General features: G+C 31.7%; 1 long non-coding RNA gene across 1 annotated transcript; it reads right to left on the bottom strand.

Annotated features, from left to right (window-relative positions):
* Window positions 1–8050: 8050 nt before the first annotated feature.
* On the bottom strand, window positions 8051–8817 carry LOC120577655 (uncharacterized). The gene is made up of 2 exons (XR_005643624.1): window positions 8684–8817; window positions 8051–8600 (listed from the first exon to the last, which is right to left on the bottom strand). It is a non-coding gene; the product is annotated as an uncharacterized lncRNA (long non-coding RNA).
* Window positions 8818–9925: the final 1108 nt, after the last annotated feature.

Here is a 9925-nt window from a genome sequence, read left to right as displayed (position 1 = left end):
TTTGTAGAAAAATACGATCAAAACATTTTTTTAAAGAAGTAGAAAAATTCGATCAAAACATGTATTGTGCACAAAACACATTTTTAAATTAGGTATGTTAAAATGGAACAGAATGAGTAATAACTAGACCGCCGATCCGTGCGACGCAATTGAAAAAAAAATTACATTGGTTTTGTTGATGGGAAACCTCTTGTTGGTTTCACTAATGCGAAACCTTGTTGGTTCATATATGTTCCCAAACTTTGTGTTAATCAAAAACACGACACCGTACTTTTTCACCATAGATTAAATGGAAAGTTGGAAATGATATGTTTAACTGGGTTCGTCGACAAGCAACAAAGACGAAGTTTACTTTCATTAATTATATATAGATAAATCTAATTTAAAGAAACCAATGTTTGTGTTGGCTTTTGAAAGTAGTGGTGGGTGCAAAGCACCCACAAAGAATTTGAAGCTTGAAGACATGGGCTCAAGAAAATGAGGGTGTCAGTTTAGTCATACACAAACCCATAAATTTTAAATAGTTTTGACCATATATATAACATTTATTTTCTAAGAGCATAATTATACATTATAATCGTTCTCTATAGTTTTTTCATATTCTTTAAACATTGAATGATTTTCAAATTTGCAATGTCAATAAAAAACATCACTCACAGTAAGTAATAAAATAATTTTCAGTTGTTACGGTTATCACATTTAATATCAGAGACAACTCTAAAAACAAATATACCAACAAAAAAATAAGCACTATCAAAACTAATAATATAAATTAACTTTCTTTTTTTTGAAGAATAATATAAATTCACTTAAATAGTCAGAATTCATACTCAAATAAATACTACGAAAATAATTATATATTTTTTGGGTTGTTAAATTATTACTACCTCCGTTCCTTTTTAAGTGTCACTTTTGGAGAAAAATTTTGTTCCTATTTAACTGTCACTTTCAAAATTTAATGCAACATTAAATGTTGTTTTACCAATATTATCCTTGGTTATTTATTGCGGAGAGAGAAATATATGAAATAAGATATTAAATGAATAAGGTCATTATAATAAAAATATAGTTTATTGCATCAAAAGTAGTATCAATTATTGATTGTCTTGGTTTGTGTCAAATGTCAAAATGTGACAATTAAAAAGGAACAGAGGTAGTAAAATAAATAGTATCTCTACCTCTTACCCCTCTCTCTTTATCGTGCCTTTTGGGTATATATTAATCCATATCCTTCGATTAGGCAAAAAAGTTACAATATAGAACTGCACGTACAAGCAAAAGGTAATAACAAAAAGATAAATGCTAGCAACACATATTTTAACGCATAATTTTCAACACACTCTATGTGGTTAAATTCATTTGGGTCCCACCAAATCATGTGGGTCCCATATGAATTTTAATCAATCAAAGATAGTGTGTTGAAAAGTGTGTTAAAATGTGTGTTGTTAGCATTTCTCTAACAAAAAAAACTCTATCTTATAATCAACAAAATGACTACTAGTTTTCTAGTTTATTTTTCAAATGTAGTGAGGGCCCGGGCCCATAGTGAGCTCTACCTAGGATTGTGTCAGTTTAGGTTACGTGGTTATTTAAAGAAGGAAACAAATAATTGGTGGTTCGTTAATCTTAATGGAGTTCACAACCATAAGATGGAGACAAAGTTAAAAGATCACTAAATATTGAAGATAAAGAATTTGAAGTTATTGAAGAAGATGAAGAAAAACTTTTACTAGATATTACTTGGAACATTTTGTTGATGTTGATTTTTTTTGTTAATAATGCATTGACATATATTTTGTGTGGTCTGTAACACCTCGTTTTTCAAATATAAAAATTTCTTAAACATTTATCAAAGTAAACAGCATAAACGGGATATCACATACAAACTTAATCCAAAATCAGTTAAATAACAATTTAACTTTCAACGAATTACTTAAACAATGCAGCGGAAATTATTTCATAATTCATAAATCTTTTTGGCACGTAGGCCCCATCAAAATATTTCAATAGTTAATCAACATTATAAAAATAACATAAATGTTCACATAAGAGAATGAAGCATGCATAACAAACACCCCATCCCGTTACGTATCAGAGCGACCTAGACGACTCAGTGAGGAAGGACCACTCACGACAGCAACTGCAAACTTAAGCACGATCACCTGCAAGTTACTCATACGAAGAGCAACATTTTCAAGCAGAAGGGGTGAGATTTCATAACACAATAACATTAATCAATGTAATTCGAAATCATAATTAACATCATAATCAGTCTTAAACAACATAGCATCTTTGATAAACAATTATCAAGTAATCACAGCTTCAATCATAATCAATAACATATACATCTTTAAACTCGACAAATGCGACAATGCAACTTAGACACTTATATGCATGTGGTACCAATCGTCATCATAAGTATTAATATACTTTCATCGTGCGGAGGACAAAGCTCCTAAACGTGCGGAGGACAAAGCTCCTATCATGGTGAGGACAAAGCTCAATGAATGCTAATGCATGGACTCTAACAACAAAACATCTTAATCAACTTATCACATATACATCCAATAATTTGGAGTTCATCATCAGCTTATTCATAAACATGCAACTTAGTTAAATAACATTTGCAGCATAATCAAATCACAACAGATTTAATAACAAATCATTCTCAACAATTTCTTGATCATTCAACAATAATTCAAGTAAAGGCAATCAATCCATATTTCATTTCATAATCTCTTAACAGTTCATAAAAACTTCACAGTTCACAGTCATTATCTTTAATAGGTCACATTAGTACCTAAAGTTCCTTTCCTAACCAATCCAAACCACTCAGGTCTCACAATCCTCTAAAACACTCAATTCTGGAAGTGCTCGCGAGGCGAGAGCATCTGCTCGCCATGGCGAGTACAAGCCAGATTCCCAACTTAGGTTGTTCCAGGTTCAATCTCGTTCTAAATCATTCCCTAATCAATAGTAGGCACCTAAAGGTACTCAAAGGTGTAACACCCCGTTTTCCCAACATAAAAATTCTTAAAAACATTTATCAGAGTAAGCATCATAAACAACGGGATATCACATAAAACATAATCCAAAACAGTTAAATAATAATTTAACCAATATCTTAAACATTGCAGCGGAAATTATTTCATAGTCATAAAACGTTTTGGCACGCAGGCCCCATCAAACAGTTCATATCATAATCCATATCAATATTTAAAATAACATATTAGTCACGTAAGAGAATGAAGCATGTATAGCATATAACCCCATCCCGTTACGTATCAGAGCGATCTAGACGACACAGTGAGGCAAGGCCACTCACAGAAGCAGCTGCACACTAAGCACGATCACCTGCAAGTTACCCATACGAAGGGCAACATTTTCAAGCAGAAGGGGTGAGATTTCATAACAAAATAATGCTAATCAAAGTAATTCGAATCATAATTAACATTAACATCATAATCATTCTTGGATAACTTTGCATATTCAAATAACAAGTATCACGTATTCACATATTCAATAAACAAATATCACGTATTCACTTATTCAATCATCATCAACAACATAGCATTATGGACATGACAATGTGACAATGCTCATAGACTCCTTATATGCATGTGGTACCAATCGTCATCATAAGTATTAATATACTTTAATCGTGCGGAGGACAAAGCTCCTAATAATCGTGCGGAGGACAAAGCTCCTAATAAACGTGGTGAGGACTAAGCTCAATGAGATGCTATGCATGGACTCTTATGAACAAAACATCGTAATCAACATATCAACATGCATCCAACAATTTGGAGCTAAACGTCATCATTTCATCATATATAAATATATACAATGCACTTAGTTAAATAACAGCAGCAGCATAATCAAGTCACATAACAGGATGATATCATTATATCAATAGCACATCAATTATATCATAATTAAACTTCCATATCTTACATAAATGTACAATACATTAATCATACTCAATCAATATCAACATATCTTAAACAGCTTTACAGACTGCATTTAACGTCATCATTAGGTCTTATTATCATAAGGGGGTTCGCTCTTGATCAAAACGTGCGACACAGATCGCACAAACACTCATAACACTCAAGGCTGGAGGTGCTCGCGAGGCGAGTACTAAACAATTCCCAAACTAAAGTTGTTCTGGGTCTGATCTTGCCCTACATTCATTCCTAATCATTACTAGGTATGTTCAGGCACTCTAAGGCATTCAAGGTCCAACTAAAAAGTCGAAAATAAAAAATCTAACATGCTCTCTGCCTTAGCTCGCTCGCTATGGCGAGCTGCATTGCACAACTCGCGAGGCGAGGAAACAGGGTTCGCGAGGCGAGCGATGAATGTTCATCCCTCGCGAGGCGAGATTCATAGCTCGCCGTGGCGAGCGATGAATGTCGCTACGGCCAGACTTCCTAAATTCACAAAAACACGACGATTCACATGGTTCTAAGCTTGTTTTTGATTCCAAAGTTCGTCCTAAACATTATCTAAGGTCTAGGAACACTTTCTACATCAATTAAACCAATTCTCACCGTTTGATCATCAATTCTAAGGTTTTGACCTAGTTTTTGTTTTCTCCAATTCAATCCTAATTCTTGTTAACTAATCATCATAATCACATTCAATTAACAATATTGAGTTATTAGTCTCACCCTTACCTAGTTATGAAGAAATCGCAGCCCTCTCTATGCTCTTCTCCCTTCTAAGCTTTTTCTCCCTTTTCCAAAAGTTTTCACGTACAATGAGTTTCTAAAATATTAGGTCTTCTCCTATTTATATCTCTTCCTAATTACTTATCTTATCTCACTTTCTCCCCCAAAACTATCTAAAATATCAAAACAACCCTTAACTAAATATTTTATATTATTTTCAAATCTTTATTTTATTTAACAATAAAGTAATTCTCATATCCTTATCAAATATTCCAAAACTCATAACTTATCACGTCATCGATCAAATCATTCAAATCATCGTAAATCATCAAAGCATACCAAAATCATGCATATATTATATAAATATAATATAATCGCCTAAACTCGATTAAATAAACTATTTAACGAAAGTGGGCGTTACAAAAGGCATCTAAGGTTCAACTCAAAAGTCAAAAACTCAGAAAATGACATGCTCTCTGGTCAAGCTCGCTATGGCGAGTAGGGTTGCTCGCTGTGGCGAGCTAAGACTTGTAACTCGCGAGGCGAAGGGAAAGGCTCGCATGGCGAGCGATGAACTTCATCCCTCGCGAGGCGAGGATCATAGCTCTCTATGGCGAGCGATAAACTTTGGCTCGGACAGAATGCAGTTTTCACACAATTTTCATCAACTAACATGGTTCTAAGCTTAATTTCACATCCAGAATTCATCCTAAACATATTCTAAGGTTATAGGACGGTTTCTACATCAATCTAAACAACTTTTACCGTTTGATCATCAATTTTAGGGGTTAACCTAATTTCAAAACTTTTCTAAATCAATCCTAACTTTGTCAATTAATCATCAGAATTACAACAATCAATATTACTGAATTATTAGTCTCACCCTTACCTTGTATTGAAGAAATCGCAGCCCTCCTAGTGATTATCTCTTCTCTTGGCTTTTTCCTCCTTTTTCCAAAGTTTGATCGTACGTGCAATTGTTTTCTAAAAACTAGGTCTATCTCTTATATACTTCTTCCTAATATCTTATCTTATCTCACTTTCTCCCCCAAAACTATCTAAAATCTCAAAACAGCCCTCAACTAAATATTTTTATTTTCTTTTCAAATCCTATTTTATTTAACAATAAAATAAGTCTCCTAATCTTATCAAATCATTCAAATCAACTAAATCATCTTAAATCAACAAAACTCACACATATATTATAAAAATATAATATAATCGCCTAAACTCGATTAAATAAATAATTAAACGAAAGTGGGCGTTACATGGTCGATAATGCATCAACCTTTTATTTGTGGTGAATATATCCCTAACATAATATAAATATATGTCTTTTAAGTTTTTGTTATGGACAAAGTAGCGAGAGTTTAAGTGGATAAAATTGCACCACCTTTTATATAAATAAATATATGTCTCTAGTTAATCTATAATTAATTTTATCATTTCTTTCGTTTGATTTGATTCTAATATTTTCTCTTGTATCTACTTCCGTCAATTGAAACAAGTCTCCTAATGGAAAAGTTGAAGCTAGTGGCCGATATGAAGCTTTCAAGCAGATAATTAAGATTTTTTAACCTGCACCGACAAATTTGATGAGTTGAAGATAGAACTTAACCAATATTTTGTTCTTCTTGGTGAAAATGAAAAAAATCATGTTATGTTGTTGTACATGTCCCATGCATAGATTTAGGGGCTGATAACGATCACTAGGAATATAAGTTATCGTCATAAGATGCTTCAAGATATTGGCGATGTGCATCCTTTTTTTTCTGAATAGTTGAAAATAATTAGCTCTAACTTTGGGTTAACTCAACCGTTAGTGCCTAAATTGTCAGTAGAGATTTGATGTAATGTTGTGTAATATTTAGTCAATTTTCCTAATGTTGGATTGTTGTTGAATTTCAATAGTTTGTGTACAGTTAATGTAGTTTTGAATTGGTGGAATGTAATTGAATTTTGATTGAGGATGTTTTGTTGTTGATTATGAGCGATAATTGTCGTGCTGCTCATTTTATGGTTTTTTTTGAGTTACAGATGTTCAGATAGGCTAGTTTGTGTCTTGGTTGTGCATTTGAATGTTTCATACTACATTTATCACAAAAAGGTAGTTAATTTTTGTAGATGCCAATGATAGTAAAATATCATTCTTTGAGCGGTTAGGGAATAGGGTTTGAAGACTTAGTAGGAAAAGAATCTACTATGTGGTAATCGAAAGAAAAAGATAATAAAGAAAAGGAACCGTTATGTGGTAATTAAAAGAAAATATCATAATAAAAAGGAACTGATATAGAAAAAAAAAAATTGCAATGACGTTAGTGACTTTAAAAAAATAAATATTTCATGTGCTACCTGATTCAATCCTTGCATACCTTTTTTTGCATAAAGTTTAATTAGGTACGCCAAAAGGGGTGGGGTTATGATTATCAGGTTCAATTGCATGATGGTGAGAAAAGATTTAGGGATTCTGAGATTGAAAGAAATAGGACCCAAGATTTGTGTTGAATACATAACATTGAAGCAATCACATGTCATCTGAAACATCAGTGCCCTCGGGGTAAGAGTTGTGAATTGGAAGTATGTGGTACCTGGTTCGATCCCCATTAGGGATAAATTTGGAACTAGGTTGTAAAAATAAGAGTAAAATAGACAAATTGAGTATCTTCGCCATCCTCGTTGGTATCAATATCTTTAACCCTTCTCTCGAAGTGACACGTGATATCACCACATGCAACGTGTCAAAGATAATCTTATAATAAATACCTTATTACCAATATTACAATGACATTTGAAATACATTCAACTCACATTCCTTATAAGAATACATTCATAAAGAATGTAATTTTAACTCTTTAACAAATTAATTGACTGATATAATAATTTCATGGGGTATATAGGCATGCACCAAGGATAAAGGGGGAAAGATGCAACACATTTTAACTGAAAATTGTGACTAATTTAAAAGAAAATTGTGACTGTTAAAACAACATTAAAGACCGTAAGGTCATAATTAACTACATGCATACCCCAATAATTATGTTTTATATTGACATTTAGTTGAACCGTACTTCACAAAATTGCTTACTCATGAAGTGTAAATCTTACCGATTTTTGTTTATCATCTCTGAAATATGAGATTTTGGTAATCAAGCCTTAATATTATAATTTTACTAATTCAAATTTTTGTATCTTTTTAATATTCTTGATGATTCTTTCTAAAATTTATCATTGTGTTCTACATAGGTACATATTCATTAACCATAACATTACATATGAATATGAAACGATCTATGCAAATCATTATCAACGTATGTGAATCCCGAAGCAAACATCCAACCACGTAACGTGCAAAATCATCACGATTGATAACGACAACATAAAAAATGATTTTTCATTGCATTCTGAATAATAAGAGCACAATGTAAACCACTAGATATTAAGGTTAAAATTTGAAACACTACTTGCACAACCAAGAGGTTTGCCAAACAAAAAAAAAAAACACTTAATAGTAGTACAGAGCAAAAGTAGCCATCAAAGCAGTTCCCAAACACCAGACATAGAAACAAAAATACTTCTGAAGACATTTTTCTCATTAGCAGATCTTATAGGAGGGACAAACAGAGGAATGTTTATCTTTTTCTTGATTTTGGATTTGAGTTTTTTGATCTGAAACCTACCTAGGCCCATGAAAACTAAAGTAAACCATGCAACCAAGTTGATGTCATAAAAATTTCATAAAGTAGCCAATCCTTTGGTCAAAAATATGCCAACATAGAGTAAGATAATATGAAATAATAAGACAACAAATTATGGAAAAACAATAAACTAACGCAATCGACTTCAAATTATACTGTGTATGTCATATACTTCAACCGTAGGGAATTGATAATCTTGTCAACCTCTGTGACTGGTTCTGGATCAATGGTGCTACACGCAGACATTACAAAGAATCTGTTAGAAAACGTCAAAATAAACATCAACATAGAAATTAACTTGAATGATATATATACCGATTAGGCAGTGATAGGAGAACAAGGCTTCTACTGCACGATCAGCTATGGTTGAATCAAATGTCAAGTATGCGACTACTGTGTGAAGGGGAAAGACAAGGCTAGTTGTTAAGATAACACACACACACACATACATATATATATATATATATATATATATATATATATATTCACACACTAGTGAAAGCATTAACATGGAAAATAGTGTATGATTTAATTTACATGGAAACATGAAGAGCTACGTTGGAAAAAGGATTTTGATAGCAATAAGAGATGTGCATGTATATGTGTTTTAATTTGTATGGAGACATAAAGAATCTCAATTGCTTTTAAATGAGAAAGTCAAATGATACTATGAATGATGATGGGAGGGAATTTTTGAATTTCAAATGAATAGATGTTGATTAGGATAAGAGTTTAGAAATATTTAATTGCTTTTAAATGAGAAAGTCAAACAATATTATGAATGATGATGAGAGGAAATTTTTTCATTTCAAATGAATGGATGATGATTAGGATAAGAGTTTAGGAGTATTTAATTGCTTTTAAATGAGAATGTCAAACGATATAATGAGAATTGTTTCCATCATATGCAAATTTGCACATATTAAGAAGTTTAAAAATAATAAATTTGTATTTTTTTAAACAAAATAATAATTTTGTACTTAAACGTACATTTTATATTAAATATATAATTTTTTAATTAAAAATATATTTTTCAATTTGTTTTACTTTTAATTGTTTTAACATGTGCCATGTTGCACATGTTAGACAAATCCTTATTAGATATACAATATAGAGATAAAATGTGCCTTAATATGTCCTTTAATGATGAATGAATCGTACCAAATTTGTAACGTATTTGAAAACATCACTATTATTTCTCAAGTAATGATTGACTAATGTAATTTTGATGAGATTAGTGAAAACTCTCGTCGAATATAGATCTGATCCAAAGGGGTTAAATTTACAACTAACTTCAAGTAATCATATGTATGATTAGTGTTTCAAGTAACCATACATACGATTAGTGTAATAATCAATAAAACTTGTAGTATTAAAAAATAGCACATTAAAAAGAATTTTGAAAATAGTATTTAAGAATTGCAAAAAGGATTAGCAAAACCGAGACTTAGTAGGATGCACAACATCCATATCAGAAACAATGCAATAAAGAAAGAAAGAAGCAACTACATAAGTTTGATACAGCAAAGATTAAACAACATACAACATTGGTATTAA

Source organism: Medicago truncatula, chromosome 8 (genome assembly GCF_003473485.1).
Source record: "Medicago truncatula cultivar Jemalong A17 chromosome 8, MtrunA17r5.0-ANR, whole genome shotgun sequence".
Lineage (NCBI taxonomy): Eukaryota > Viridiplantae > Streptophyta > Magnoliopsida > Fabales > Fabaceae > Medicago > Medicago truncatula.
Note: the sequence above shows the minus strand (reverse complement) of the source record. Positions and strands in the feature narration are given on the sequence as shown.